The sequence below is a fragment of the Martes martes genome (assembly GCF_963455335.1).
Source record: "Martes martes genome assembly, chromosome: 16".
In the NCBI taxonomy this organism is placed as follows: domain Eukaryota; kingdom Metazoa; phylum Chordata; class Mammalia; order Carnivora; family Mustelidae; genus Martes; species Martes martes.
Window position 1 is genome coordinate 22,180,194 of NC_137904.1, and position 16,328 is coordinate 22,196,521.

General features: G+C 39.9%; 1 protein-coding gene and 1 pseudogene across 2 annotated transcripts in view; one reads left to right on the forward strand and one right to left on the reverse strand.

The window, feature by feature from the left end:
• EFCAB5 (EF-hand calcium binding domain 5) overlaps nucleotides 1–15,348 on the reverse strand; it is a gene marked incomplete at its 3' end in the record, with an annotated part of 154,977 nt that extends 139,629 nt beyond the window's left edge. Inside the window, 1 exon segment of the mRNA XM_080827363.1 lies at nucleotides 15,106–15,348.
• On the forward strand, nucleotides 7,388–7,899 carry LOC308357149 (peptidyl-prolyl cis-trans isomerase A-like; annotated as a pseudogene). The gene has a single exon. The product of its transcript is annotated as a peptidyl-prolyl cis-trans isomerase A-like (transcript).
• Nucleotides 15,349–16,328: the final 980 nt, after the last annotated feature.

The following is a 16,328-nucleotide window of genomic DNA, read 5'->3' on the forward strand; positions in this document are numbered from 1 at the left end:
TATAGCAAAAGATTTTCACGATTTGCATATATAGTGGCATAAACCCAACGAATATGTGTTAGAGTATATCATAAGGGAGTTAAAGAAAGGAGCACAGAATATAATGCTGAGTAGTTAGAATTTGTTAATATGGATACACTTATCAGAAATTAAGGACTTCAGGTCATAGCTTCTATAGCTGGAAGTGATGTTAATCATATATTCGGTAAATTCACTGAAACTTGGACTCCACAGTGGCATGTGTTCAAACTGAGATACTAGAACTTTCTTGGCATAATGTAAGAAGAAATCCAAAGGCTTAGGGAGATAGGAATGTTGGAGCAGATTTATTACGTATTGACCTGCACCTTCCCTCCCCTCCCCAGTATATCCTCTGAGAGGATTCTGGGGAGATCCCTTTACTAGAGCATCGAAAAGTATATTAACAATGGGAATACTTGCATCCTTGAAAAGTTCTATAGTGGCTTTCTTCTATAGGTTAGGCAGGTGGATGACCCATTTCAGAGTAGTGGAGGCCAAATATTGGTGTTCAACCACCAAAGACAAAGTAGGCACATTTACCATAAAAAGAAGTAGAAATAGAGTGGTAATCAGATTTTTTTTTTTTGACTCTCAGCAATCTTTGTGGCTAAATGATTATGGTGGGCCTAGGAATAAAATAGATGGTCAGCCTACTGAAATGGTCATCCATATATATAATAGGATAAAAAATCCATATATGGTGGCCAAAGATATGGCTCTAGTCACCACTGTGGAGAGTTTTGACCTCTCACCAGTTTCTAGGCCTAAGCCCCATAATGAAGGCAAAGTTGAATCTCCTTGAAGGAGGATGCTACAGCACTGCCATTACTATATACTGAAAATCTTCCAAGTCTTCCCCACACAACCTGTGGCCATCTCCTAAAATGACATGTGCCAGGGGAAAAAATATCCTGGTATTACACTGATGTTAATTCCTGGGAACTCTAAGTGCCACTACAGTCCACCAGTTTAAGTATGGGCTTGTGGTAGAAGGTGAGAAATTTAGTCTTTTTTTTTTTTTAATGTAACAGCTTAGGATCCTTTATTTACAGTTCTCAGTTTAGGGGCTTATGAGTGTAGAATGTAGAGGTTGCTACTAGCTCCAGGTCTAGGGGTAGAAATTTCCAGTCTTCCACAGTTCAGGGGACCTGCTGAAGTGGAGGTTAGAGCCTTATACTCCATAGCCAGTGTTGTAGCTGACTTTAGTCTGGTGGGGTCTGTGGAGTCATGAATGGGTGGGGAGATATAAGAACCTGGCTGTGGTGTCCCTAGAGTTGGTCTATAAACAACTGGAATTGTCTGTATCTTGTCTATGAAGGCTTGTATGCTAGAAAGACAAAGCTGTTGACAACAGCACCACAAAGTGGATAAGGAGGATGGTCTGGCCAGAACCCAGGAATTTCTGGAGGACACCTGAATCTTCGCACTGATTTTTCTCCATGCTGAAACCTGCATGGACATGGAACCCTTTGCTTGCTGGGATGTCTAGCAAAGTATGGCACAGTATGAGGGTATCATGAAGAACTATTGCTGTAATGGCCACGGCCTGACTTGGGGTGCAGGATCCCGTAAGATTAGCACTATTTCTTCCAGTAGCGATAAAAAGCCAGAACACAATTGAATTGGGGTACTGATGAGGTAGGTCTTGAGGTCATAACTGAGTGTTAATCTTGATGATGCATTGACCATCTGGTTTCCCTTGGGGGAAGAAATCTGAAGAGGTTTTTGCTTTTACAAAAAAAAGGCAAAAAGTAAAAATAGCATTCAGCATTTGTTTCACAGCAAGCTGTTATAGAGGCAGCATATACCCTAAGCTCCTTCCCCAGGAACCATATTCACTAGCTCAGCCTTCATCAACTGTAGCTTTGAATTGTGTCTGAGCATTTGTGCTTCATCTCGATGTATTTTGTGCATCCGTTAGCAAGATGTGTCCTAAGAAATCAGAAAAGCCTAAGAGATTTGATTTTTTGCATCCAGGAATGCTCAGAAAAATTTTCCATATAAATGGTAATAGCATCTTTGCTTTACATCATTCTAGCTTACATACAGTCTCACAGGAATGTTGTACTTTCAGATAGTGGGGGAAACCTGTACTTTCTTCACTTGGCTTCCAGGATAACAATATCTGAGTTTTTCTCCCACCTCCCTAGTTTTTTATGTTTCTCTTGTTGGTTACTCTTCTTTTTTCATTGTTCGGGTAATACTGGAGTGCTCCCAGAGCTTAGTCCTTGCACCTTTCCTTTATTTTTTTAAAGTTTTTATTTTAATTCCAGTTAGCTAGCATTCAGTGTGATATGAATTTCCAGTGTACAATATAGTAATTCAATAATTCCATACATCACCGCGCACTCATCACAAGTGCCCTCTTAATCCCCACCAAATATTTAACTCATTCCCCACTGTCCCACCCCCTGAGAAATTGAGTCTTAACTGAAGTTTGAGTCACAGTAGATAAAGTAAATCCATAGAACCACCCTACAGTGATTTCATCAGTTCCTGGATGTATAATTAATATGGATACATGGTAACTGGCAGAATTTCCATATTGGCTTTCTGATCCTGAAATAAGGAGCCTTATAGTATGACAAGCCAAGTTGTAGCCCTTGGGAACTCTCCTCTCCCACATACACATATACCAGGAGAGTAAACAAAAATTATTGTTTTCCTGGGGTGGCAGAATGGGCAATTACAGAGATTAGTAACACCAATAAAGATTTGAAAGAAGCAGGGAGTGATGAAACCTATCTCATGCCAATTTAATTTGCCTGTTTGGATGGATTTTGGAGAATGACTGTAGAGTATTATAAATTTAATCAGGTGATGTCTCCAGCTGCCTTCCAGAGGTGATTTCTTTATTGGAGCAAATCAACAATCCCTGCCACCTGGTATGCAGCTATTGCCCTAACAAATGCTTATTTCTCCATACAAGCTGGGAGAGAACACCAGCAACTATTTGAATTTACTTGGCAGGCCAAAAATATAACTGCATTGTCTTGCCCCAGTGCTACATCAGTTCTCCTGCTCTCTACAGGAGTAGTCTCATGTAGTCCACAGAGATATTGAGCATCATGACCTTCCAATCAGCACTGAGTTGGTCCAGCACATTAATGACATTACAGTAATTGGATCTGGAGAGTAGGAAGTAGCAAGATCTTTAACTGTCTTCATAAAATATATGAAACTAATATAAAATATATGAAACATAAAATATACCAAACTAGGGGGTGCCTGGGTGGTTCAGTGGGTTAGGCCTCTGCCTTCGGCTCAGGTCGTGATCTCAGGGTGCTGGGATCGAGCCCCGCATCCTGCTCTCTGCTCAGCGGGGAGCCTGCTTCCTCCTCTCTCTCTGCCCGCCTCTCTGCGTACTCTCTGTCAAATAAATAAAATCTTTAAAAAAAAAATATACCAAACTAGAGGATGAAAGATAACCTCCATTTCTGGAATCAATTTCCATATCAGTCAAGTGCAAGTTACTACATTATTATCTTAGCTCTAAACTCACCCTTTTGTATTCTTCTTTGATGCTGGAGCTGGGACTCTGAAAACCACGTTTCTTTGCCTTGCCAGCTGGTTCTGTTAGGCTCTGCTAATTGGTGGCACTAGAGGGAGACCCCAAGACTGAAGAAGGATGAGAGAATTGCTTCTTCCTGTCCAACTCAAGACTGCTTCCTGGGGCACCTGGGTGGCTCAGTCGTTAAGCATCTGCCTTATGCTCAGATCATGATCTCAGGGTCCTAGGATAGAGCCTCACATCAGAATCCCTGCTAGGTGGGAAGCCTATTTCTACTTCTCCCACTCCCCCTGTTTGTGTTCCCTCTCTCGCTCTCTCTCTCTGTCAAATAAGTAAAATCTTAAAAAAAAAAAAAAAAAAAAAAAAAAAGACTGCTCCTTGTGAACTTTTGGTTCCTGTATGCTTTACCTCTGCAATGCTTCTTTATCCTGGTAGCAGCATGTCCTTTCTATAGCAACAACTGAATCCAGTTTGTAGTCTTTCTACAGTTCTGCACATTTCATTGACTCAAAGACACCAACACCAGCCAGTGTTCCTTCCTGTCTGGGTCCTATGCAATCCCTCCTCTAAGCTCAAAGACACCAATACCAGCTGAGCAGCGTCTTCTCAGTGATCTGAGTTTCAGCTCTGTGGGGGTTACTCCGTTAAGTTTGTAAATTTTTTCCTTTGCTTCTTTTCTTTCCCAGCTCTAGGTGCAGTAACAATTGCTCCCACTCTCATACCTCAGATGTCTCTTTTTAGCTTTGCAGCCATCTACTTAACTTTATATCTAATTAACAGTTCTTGTTAAAGTATCTATTCAAATAACTGGTGTGATTTCTATTTCCTATCTGGACACTGACTATTCAAGTTAATAAAAGATTGTTAAATTTTATTAAAAATTACAACCAAGTGAAGGTACTATATGACTCAACCATACTCCAGCTATTATATACGCTATCTGTACTAATTAATACAGCCATATCACTTTGTAATTAGTCATTTCAAATGTAAGAATTGGATTATTAAAAACAGAAACTATGATTTCTCCCCCCCCATTTTTTATAGGGGGAAAATATATTTTTATATTTTAGCTATATAAACCATAGTCTTTCAAGTGACACACTTTATTTAGTGTGTAATAAATGTAAATGAGTTACAAATGTGCTGCAAGATAGTTATCTATTCAGCCCTAAGTAGCCTGAAATGACTGGGTGGTTGGTGCCTCCGTGTAATTCACTCCTGGCCAGAAGCAATTTGTTCTAAGGATTCTCAGAGAGTAGCCCAAAGTAGTCAGAGTCTGATGATCCACCCTAGTGTCTCCCATGGCCCCCAAGGAGGCAAGTGCTTTATTAAAGCAAGTATTCTAAGCAAAGCCAAGGAGTATTCTTTTTTTAAAAAAATATTTTATTTATTTGACAGAGAGAAATCACAACTAGGCAGAGAGGCAGGCAGAGAGAGAGGAGGAAGCAGGCTCCCTGCTGAGCAGTAGAGCCCGATGCGTGGCTCCATCCCAGGACCCTGAGATCATGACCTGAGCCTAAGGCAGAGGCTTTAACCCACTGAGCCACCCAGGCGCCCCCCAAGGAGTATTCTATTACCAGTGCATCACTTTCCAAAGCCAGTTGCAGGGAGAATTGCTGCTTGTCATAAACACTGAGCCTTGGAGCAATCTGCATGTTCTAGGTACTCAAGGGGCAGGACTCACAACCCAAGGTATGGCCAGGAAAGGCATGGAGACCTGCTGGATACTTCTTATGGACTCAGCTCCCAATCTCTCTTTTCACGTATATTGAATTCCTCCCTTTGTTCATGGCTGATGTGTCCTTTTAGTTACATCCAAATTGGCTGCAGAATTTTCTTCGTAACAACATAGTTATACTCTGCAGATTAGAGCTTCATTATTATTTTGTAATATATACTTGATATGAAAATACACTTGGACATTCTAAATCCAGTCATGTAATAAGATATTGCCATATTACATTTGCCAGTGAGAAAAAGTAAGAGCTATTACAGCCAAATATAATTTATACTTGTAAGTTCTTAATTGTTGTGAAAATTGTTTTAAATTTATCACCTAGTTGCTTGAATTATAGTCTCATCAAAATTATATTCTCATCAATAATGATCACTGTTAAATTGTCTTGTTCAGGAATTTCATGCAGTCATTTCAATCATAAAACTCTACATTTCTTATAAGACTGATTTAGTCTTTTGTTTTTTGGGGAAGCTCTTGACCTCTTAAATTTTGAATGATGACTTGATATGTTAAAGGGAATTCCTTTGTTTGTTTTGCGTTTAAAAGGAATTCTTTTTTTTTTTTTTTTTTTTTTTTTTTTTTTTTTTTTTTAGAGAGAGCAAGAGAATTGGGAAGGGCAGAGGGAGAGGGAGAGAGAGAATCCCAACCAGGATCCATACCCAGCTAGCAGCCCAATGTGGGATTTGGTCCTATAACCTAGAGACCATGACCTGAACCAAGAACATGAGTCGGACACTTAACCAATTGAGCCACCCAGGAGCCCCTCAAGGGAATTCTTTAAATGAAAAGGAAAGAACATAACTAGAAGAAAACTAAGAAAAAATGTCACTGGTAAAACCAAATATGTAGTTAAAGTAGATTAATCACTTACAAAGCCAGTAAGGAGGTTATAACACAAGAATAGTAAAAATCAATTATATCTATAAAAATTAGTCAAGGAATACACAGAATTAAAATGTAAACTATAATATCACATATATAAAACACAGAGGTGGAGTAAAAATTTAGTGCCTTTAGAATGTGTTCTTCAGCACACATGTGAACTTAAGTGACCATCAACTTAATACAGACTGCCTGTGTGTATATGTGCATATATGTATATATATGTGTGTGTGTATATATATATATACATGTCATATATGAACCTCACAGTAGCCACAAATAAAAAACTTGAAATAGATACACACAAAAAATAAATAAATAAATCCGAGAAGGGCATCAAGCCAGAAGAGAAGAGAACAAGAGAAAAAGAAAGGAACAAAGAACTACAAAAACAACCACAAAACAACAAATTGCAATAAGCACATACCTATCAATAATTACTTTAAATGTTAATGCTCCAGTCAAAAGACATCAGGGTACTTAATGGATAAAAAAACAAAATGTATCTATATGCTGTCTATGAGACTCAATTCAGACTTAAAGACACATACAGACTGTAAGTGAAGGGATAAAAAATGATATTCCGTGTAAATGGAAGTGGAAAAAAAAAGCCAAGGAAGCAATACTTGTATAAGACAAAATAGACTTTAAAACAAGGACTGTAACAAGAGAAAAAGGGCATTACATAATGATAAAGGGATCAATCCAACAAGATTAACATTGTAAATATCTATGCACCCATAAAAAAAGGAAATATTAACAGATACAAAGGGAGAAATTGACAGTGGTACAATAACCGTAGGGGATTTAAATATGCCACTTACATCAACAAATATATCATCCAGATCCAAAAAATCAATAAGGAAAGGAGTGGCTTTGAATAACCCATTAGACCAGATGGATTAACAGAGTATATATAGAACATTCCATCCCATAATAGCAGAAGAGACATTTTTTTTCAAGTGCACATGGAATATTCCCCAGGATAGATCACATGTTAGTCCACAAAACAAGTCTCAATAAATTTAAGACTGAAATCATATCAAACATCTTTTTCTGACCACAAAAGTATGAAACTAGAAATAAACTATAAGAAAAAAATGGAAAAAACACAAAAATACTGAAGCTAAACAACACACTACTAAACAACCAATGGTCAACAAAGAAATCAAAGAGGAAATCAAAAAGAACATGGAGACAGCCTTGCATATGCCTCCCCCCTGGAGCTCCCCATGCCGCCAGTCATCAACCCCACCATGTTCTTTAACGTTGCCGTGAATGGCAAGCCCTTGGGCCACACCTCTTTTGAGTTGTTTGCAGTCAAACTTTCAAAGACAGTGGAGAACTTTCATGCTCTGAGCACTGGGGAGAAAGGATTTGGTAATAAAGTTTCCAGTTTTCACAGGATTATTCTGGGATTTATGTGCCAGGGTGATGACTTCACAGGCTATCATGGCACTGGTGGCAAGTCCATCTATGTGGAGAAATTTGATCATGAGAATTTCATCCTGAAGCACACAGGTCCTGGCATCTTGTCCGTGGCAAATACTGGACCCAGTACAAATGGTGCCCAGATTTTCATCTGTACTGCTAAGACTGAGAGACTGGATGACAAGCATGTGGTCTTTGGCAAGGTGAAGAGGGCATAAATATCTTGGAAGCCATGGAGCACTTTGGGTCCAGGAATGGCAAAACCAGCAAGAAGATAACCATTGCTGACTATAGACAAATCTATTCAATTTGACTTAAGTTTTATCTTAACTACCAGACCATTCCTTCTGTAGATCAGAAAAGCATCCCTTCACCCCCATCTGCTTGAAATATCCTATATTCTCTGTGCTCTCACTGCAGTTCTATGAGTTCCATATTTTTCTTACTCCCCTCAAAGTCTATCTGGTTTGCAGAGTTAAGTTTATGATTATGAAATAAAAACTGAACAACAACAAAAACATGTAGATAAATGAAAATGGAAGCAAAATGGTCCAAAATCTTTGGGACACAGCAGAAGCAGTTCTAAGAGGGACGTTCATAGTGATACTGGTCCACATCAAGACACAAGAAAAATCTCAAAACAACAATGTAAACTTACACCTACCTGAACTAGGAAAAGAATGACAAAGCAACCCCAAAGTTAGTAGAAGAAAGGAAATTATAAAGACCAGAGTGGAAATAAATGAAATAGAAACTTAAAAAAATCAATCAAAAGATCATGAAACCACTGGCTGGTTCTTTGAAGAGATAAACAGAATTGATAAACTTATCCAGATTCATCAAGAAAAAAAGGGAGGACTCAAATAAATAAGATCAGAAATGAAAGAGGAGAAATAACCAACATGACAGAAATACAAAGAATTATAAAAAAAATACTATGAAAAATTATATGCCAACAAATTAGACAACCTAGAAGAAATAGATAAATTCCTCAAGACATACAGTCTTCCAAATGGAATCAGGAAGAAATAGAAAATTTGAACAGACTGATTACTAGTAATGAAATTGAGTAGGTCCTCAAAAAACTCCTAACAAGCGCAGGACTGGATGGCTTCACTGCTAAATTCTACCAAACATTTAAAGAAGAGTTAATACCTATTCCACTCAAACTATTCCAAAAATAGAAGAGGAAGGAAAACTTCCAAATTCATTCTATGAGGCCAGAATTACTCTGATACCAAAGCCATATAAAGACACTGCAAAAAAAGAAAACTATAGGCCAATATCCCCAATAAACATAGATGCAAAAATCCTCAACAAAATATTAGCAAACCAAATTCAACAACACATTGAAAGGACCATTCACCACAATCAAGTGGGATTTACCCCAGGATGGTTCAATATTCACCAACCAATGAATGTGATATATCACATTAACAAGAGGAAGGATAAAAACCATATGATCGGGCACCTGGGTGGCTCAGTTGGTTAAGCGACTGCCTTCGGCTCAGGTCATGATTTCAGAGTCCTGAGATGGAGTCCCATATCGGGCTTCCCCTGCTCTGCAAGGAGCCTGCTTCTCCCTCTCCCTGTCTGCCACTCCCCCTGCTTGTAGTCTCTCTCTTTCTGTCAAATAAATAAATAAAATTTTGAAAAAAAATATATGATCATCTCAATAGATGCAGAAAAGCATTTGATAAAATACAAAATCCACTCATGATAAAAACTCTCAACAAAGTAGGTTTAGAGAAAACATACCTTACTAACATAAAGGCCATAAATAAAAACCCACAGCTAATATCATACGTAATGGTGAAAATGGAAAGATTTTCATTTAAGATCACAAACAAGACAAGGATGTCCATTCTCACTATTTGTATTCAACATAGTACTGGAATTCCTAGCCACAGCCATCAGACAAGAAAAAGAAAAGTCATCCAAATCAGTAAGGAAGAAGTAAAACTCCCTATTTGCAGATGACATGATAGTTTATATAGAAAACCATAAAGACTATACCAAAAAACTATTAGAAGTAATAAACGAATTCAGTGAAGTTGCAGGATACATACTTAATATACAGAAACCTGTTACATTTCCATACACTAATAACAAAGTAGCAGAAAGAGAAAATTAAAAATACACTCCCATTTATAATTGCACCAAAAAGAATAAAATACCTAGGAATAAATTTAACCAAGAAGGTGAAAGACCTATACTATGAATAAGACATTAGTGAAAGAAATTAAAGATAACACAAGTAAATGGAAAGATATGCCATGTTCATGGATTGAAGAATTAATATTATTAAAATGTCTCTACTACACAAAGCAATCTACAGATTCAATGTAATCTCTACCAAAATACCAATAACATTTTTCACAGAACTTGAACAAATAATCCTAAATTTTGTATGAAACCACAAAAGACCCTGAATAGCCAAAGTAATCCTGAGAAAGAAGAGCAAAACTGGTGGTATCACAATCCCAGTTTCCAGGATATGTTACCAAGTTATAATATCCAAAACAGGTTATACTGGCGCAAAAATAGACACATAGAACAACAGAACAAAATAGCCCAGATATAGACCCATAATTATATGGTCAATTAATCTTTGACAAAGGAAGCAAGAACATACAATGAAGAGTCTTTTCAAGAAATAATGCTGGAAAAACTGGACAGGTACATGTAAAAGAATGAAACCGGACCATTTTCTTATATCATGCACAAAGATAAACTCAAAATGGATTAAAGACTGAAATGTGAGACCTGACACCATAAAATTCCTAAAAGAAAACTCAAGTAGTAATCTCCTGGACATTGGCCTTAGCAACATATTTATGGATATGCCTCCTCAAACAAGGGAAACAAAAGCAAAAATAAACTACTGGGACTACACCAAAATAAAAAGCTTTTGCACAGCAAAGGAAACCATCAACAAACCAGAAAGGCAATATACTGAATGGGAGAAGATATTTGCAAATGATATGACCAAAAAGAGGTTAATATCTAAATTATACAAAGAACTTAATACAATTCAACACTAAAAAAAAAAAATAATAATCTGATTAAAAGTAGGCAGAGGACCTGACTAGACATTTTTCCAGAGACATACAGAGGGCCTACAGATACATGAAGAGATGCTCAACATCAATAATCACCAGGGAAAGACAAATCAAAACTACAATGAAATATTGTCTCACACCAGTCTTAATGGCTAGTATCAAGACAAGAAATAACAAGTGTTGTTGATGAGGATGTGGAGAAAAGGGAACTCTTGCGCACTGTTGGTGGGAATGTAAATTGGTGCAACCAATGTGGAAAATTGTATGGAGATTACTCAAATAATTAAAAATAGACCATGACATGACCCAGTAATCCTACTAGGTATTTACCTAAAGAAAATGAAAACACCAATTTGGAAAGATATATGCACCCTCATGTTTATTGCAGCATTTATAATAACCAAGATATGTTAGCAACCCAAGTATCCATTGATAGATGGATAAATAAAGAAGATGTGGTAGATAGATACATAGATAGATATGAATATATATATGTGAATATTAGTAAAAAAAGAATGAAATCTTGCCACTTGCAACAACATGGACGGGCGTGAAGAGTATTATGTTAAGTGGAATAAGTCAAAGACAAATACCATATGATTTCACTTACATGTGGAATCCAAAAAACAAAACAAACAAACAAAAAGCAGAAATACATTCATAAATACAGAGAACAAACTGGTGGTTGCCAGAGGGGAGGGAGGTGGGGGTTCAGCTCAAATAGGTGAAGGGGATTATGTGGTAGAAACTCCCAGTCATAAAATAAATAAGTCATGGAGCTGAAAGGTACAGCAAAGAGAATAGTCAGTAATATTGTAATAATGTTTTTTAAAACCTACATAAAAAAAGTTATGTTTATAGAAGCAATCTCAGGTTTTTCATTTAATTTTGAGAAGACTATTCAGAATCTCATACAAATTCAATATTTAATATCATTCTTAATGTTTATTTTTCTCACTATATTATATAAAATGTTTTTTCACCAAGACCCATACAATTGCCTCCAAATCCCCTTTAATTTATCCCAAAGTGCTATACAAATATCATCACCTCTATGGATGTCATGATGTGAATAAAAGTTGAGAAGCACTGCTTTAGCCCCAGATCAGGATTCCTCTCTCTCTTTTTTTTTTTTGACATTTTTATTCTTTTAAACATTTTTAAAATTTAAATTCAACTAAGTAATGTATAATGTATTGTTGGTTTCAGAAGTACAGCCCTGTGATTCATCAGTCTCATATAATACCCAGTGCTCATTATATCACATGCCCTCTTTAAAGTCCATCACCAAGTTACCCCATTCCTCCACCCCTCTCCCCTCCAGCAACCTTCAGTTTGTTTCCTATGATTAAGAGTCTCTTACGGTTTGTCTCCCTCTCTGGTTTCGTCTTGTTTTATTTTTTCTTTTTTTTCCCTATGAGTCTCTGTTTTGTTTCTTACATTTCAGGTATCAGTGAGACTATACGATAATTGTCTCTCTGATTGACTTACACCATTTAGCATAATACCCTCTAGTTCCATCCACGTTGTTGCAAACCAGATCACGATTCTTAACCAGAGGCCTCTCAATGGATTTCAGTGAGTGTGTGAAATGTGCAAGTATATCTTTTTGGAGAGTTAATAGTTTTCACCAAGTTCTCAAAGCTTAAGAACTAACTGATCTCAAGAATTTCAAAAGTTTCTCTATAATTTCACCCCCGAAGGAGTGATGATACAAGTCAAGGGTTAAAGGAATTCCAATAGGACAAGTAGGCCTCCATTATCACAGGTGGGAAGAATAAAGGTGCTATAAATAGAACTAGGAGGACTTCTGTCTCTGGTTCCCTCTTTTGGGAATCCTGTTCTTGGTCTCTCTCTCTTCTCAAGTTCAACTAATAAACTAAGAGAATTCTAGGATTTTTTTCTCTATTAGAAGTAGATACTTCCTCCCTCACATCACCAGAAGACCAAGTAGGAACCAGGGTGGAGCCTAGGGAAGAATAGGTATAAATGAGGCAGAGAGCATAGATTTCAAATGCTCACATGTGATCTAGCTCTGCAATCAAAGCCTAAAAGCCAGTATTATAAAATGCGCATTTCCCCAGACCTCTTCCTCTGTGTTTTGAAAGAATTTTGTACATATTTAGGCTTCTCCTGTATTTGTAACCTTCTTGGGGGCCTATCAAAGGTGACTGAAACCACAGCACCACTTTTCCTTGCTAATAGGCTTTGAGCTCCTGAAGGATAGACTTTTATTTTGTTCTTAAAATATAATACATACTCAAAATTTCCCAATTAATGGTGACTAATGAACATAAATCAAGATTTCCAAATCTAAGCTTCCTCAAACGGTTATATACCAGGAAAAGCTATTTCCTTTGTAAATTATAAATTAACTTCCTAATAAAAATAAGTTTAATGTGAATCTGGGTACTTTACAATTCCTATTTTTAAAAAGATTTTACTTATTTATTTGAAAGAATGATAGTGAGAGAGCACATGAGCAGAAACAGACTTCCCTGGTGAGCTGGGACCTTGGACCCTGGGATCATGCATGACCTGAGCCCAAGGCAAGCCGCTTAACCCACTGAGCCACCCAGGTGCCCCAATACTTTGATTTCTAAACCACGTTTGTTTCATTTATCTGAGTTCGTTCAGCTTTCAGCTATGTATATTTCTTAGCTATGCATATAACTTCCTGTTTGGTCTTCTAAGCATTGGTTCAAAGTTCTTATTTCTGAACTTTGTCTTTTCTTTTCCTGTTTACTACGCAGCTCCGGGAAAGAAAAAAAAAAAAAAGCCCCACAGATTGTTTAATCAGTGAACCATACATCTTTGTTTAATTTTGTCTCGCAGGCACTCTTGACCACCACCAGGGGGCAAAAGCCTACCAGCTGGCTTCTCTGCAATTCATTCTACACAGGACTGTACAGTACAGGGACCCTCAGTGTCTGATTCTTGATGGAACCTCCCTGCTAATTATTTCAACCGCAGGGCCCCAGGGAGAGAACAAAGGCTCAGCACAGAGGGCTCTAGTGGCACTTAACCATACAGCAGCCAGAAAGAGCTCATGACAGCCCTGTCAGTTGAAAGAAAGCAATGAGATCCAAGGGAGTTTGAGTGACAACAGGAGGAGGAGGCTTTAATAACTGCAAACTCCTTAATGTGTGTGTTTTCTACAGCTTTGAGATGCATGGTGGTATATTCCAGAACATCCACTCCAATTGAGAAATAGCTTTGTCAACTCTTTCTCTGTGTAAATAATCAGTGGTATTTGCATAGTGAGATCCCCCCCCCACCCTTAATCTTGATTTTCCATTACTTTCTTGGTTTATAGTCTGCTGACGGTTTATTTTTCAGAAAAGTATTCCTTTAAAATATTTAATAATCTACATTTCACATATGTCTATGCAATCATGAAATCTAGAGCCGAAGGAGAAAAAAATCTCAAGGAGCAAAACCTATTTAAGAGAATTTCTTCCCAGCGGGAAGCAAGTGGGAGGTAAACAGCAGGTTGGACCCTTTTAACTCCGTGAGCCCAGCCTTCTCGGCCTCCCGGGCTGATGCAGACTCTCTCCACCTTAGGAATAATGAATGAGTCCTTAGAGGCCAGGGTAATAGAGGAAGCGTGAGGGGTACCCTGAAGCTTGCCAGGGTGTAAAATTAAAAACCTTTCTTTCTTTCATAAAATCTCATCATAAAACATGGGCTCTGAGACAGAGGGTGGTAAAGCTCAGAAAAAGCCCCCGAGAACCGGGTCAAAAGGGGATAAACTCGTCTCTGGTCGCGCCAGGAGGGTTTCCAGTCCAGTAAGTCTCACTCCCGCCCAGAGAAAGCCTTTGAAAGCCGTCGGAGCCCTTTTCCACCAAACAACGTGTTTGCCTCAGGATTTTCACCTCAGTTTCCTTTCACTAAGATCGGTTAAGCTGTGCGCCCCCACCTCATAAAATGGTCGTCTCTCAGGAGTGGGGATTCCAGAGCTCTCCCCTCTCCCCGGCCCGGGGCCCCTCCCCCCAGCCCACCTCCCTGCCTCTCAACGCGGGCAAACCGCGCGATTCCAGGGCAAAGGAGGAAACCCGGGAAGGGGCGGCGGCCGGAGACGCAAACACCCAGCCGGCTTCCGGCAACTCAAGGGTTACGGCGAGGCGGCGGCGCGCGCCGAGGGGAGAGGCGGTTGCTGACAGGTGGCGCCTGCGCACTGGGAGCGCTCATTGTGCCCCGCTGCTGCCGAACCGCCCGCCCGCCCGCCCGCCGCCCGTTCCGCGCGTCAGTAGGCGAGAGTCCGGTGTTGGGTGCGGAGCCTGCGGCCGTTCCCGCGGCCTCCTCCTCCTCCCCGTTCCCCTCACCCCCATCCCATACCCCTTTCCCCATCCCGGCTCCGTCACCCTCCCGCCCCCCACACTCAGGACAAGAATGCCCTGCCCGGAACAACCTAGCAGCGCCTAGATGGCTTTGGTCACGGTCCAGCGGTCGCCTACCCCCAGCACCACCTCCAGCCCCTGCGCCTCGGTGAGTCCCACCCGGCGGCCGCTCAGCTCGCTTCTGTCACTGCGGCTCCGCTTTGCCTCAGCGGGTCCCGCCGAGCGCCACTGCGCACGCGCCGCGCCGCTTCCCAGGCCTTGGCACTCGGCTGCCGCGAAACCCCCACACACCCCATCTTAAAGACGAGCTACGGGAACTACGGGACGTTGGGGTTTGCCCCCATCACTCGGGGCACCTGGCTCTCCCAGTCCTCGACCTGAACCCCCCCGCGGCATGCTTTCCTATGGCTTGAATACTTCCTTTCGGGAATGAGTCATTCTTGCTTTTCACCCTCCCCCTTCCTTGTACCCTCTGTTGCTCTGCTGCAGGGAGAGGTCCATGGGACTCCTGCGTTGCCCCTTACACACACCACAGCCCTTTTCCCACACCCATCTCTTGGACCCGTTCGGTATTCGCACACTGCAGCCCCTTCTTCAGGCTCTCCGCTGTGTATGCCTTCCCTCTAGTCACTTGCCGTCCTTCTTGTGCTCTGGTACTGTTCGGGCTTCATTGGACTGCTGAGCTGGTAGTTACTCCTTGATTTCTTCCCTCTTTCCCTCCCGCAGAGGGTGGCCTTGGTCTCTGCTTCTTGGACCTCTTACCTTTCCTCTAAGAGGTTCTGAAGCATCTGGCGCTGCTTGATGACCAGTGCCAATTCATTTACATCTTACAGACATTAATGCCTTACACTCGTTGCTCATGATCGTTCTTGTTCTTGGGTCGTGTTTTTAGGGTTCCTTACTTCAGATACCTTTAACAGTGAAGCATGCTTCCAGAAGGAAAATACCCAGTAACCAGCGCTTTCCTGCTGGCCCCTTCGACTTCCCAGCTAGCCCCACCCCCACTCCTTTACACCCCATTCTTTTAGGCTTTATTCTTGAATATATTTATTTTTAAAAAATATTAAAAATAAATACGTAAAACATTGCACCCGTGGGGCGAGGTGGGATCTTTTAAAAACACGCAGATGTTTTAGAAGGAAATAGAATGAAAACATGAACAATTGGAGAACCGTCTTGAACTTCCTACAGAATTGTAATTTTTAAAACTGTGTTGGTGGATTTAGTAGTTTCAGTTGCCAAAAGGTATTCGGTAAACACTGTACCACCTTCCACTGTAAAACATCAGGTTGTTCTTAATATTTGTATGTCCACTGAGGCATGGGGTTTGATATCTCAAA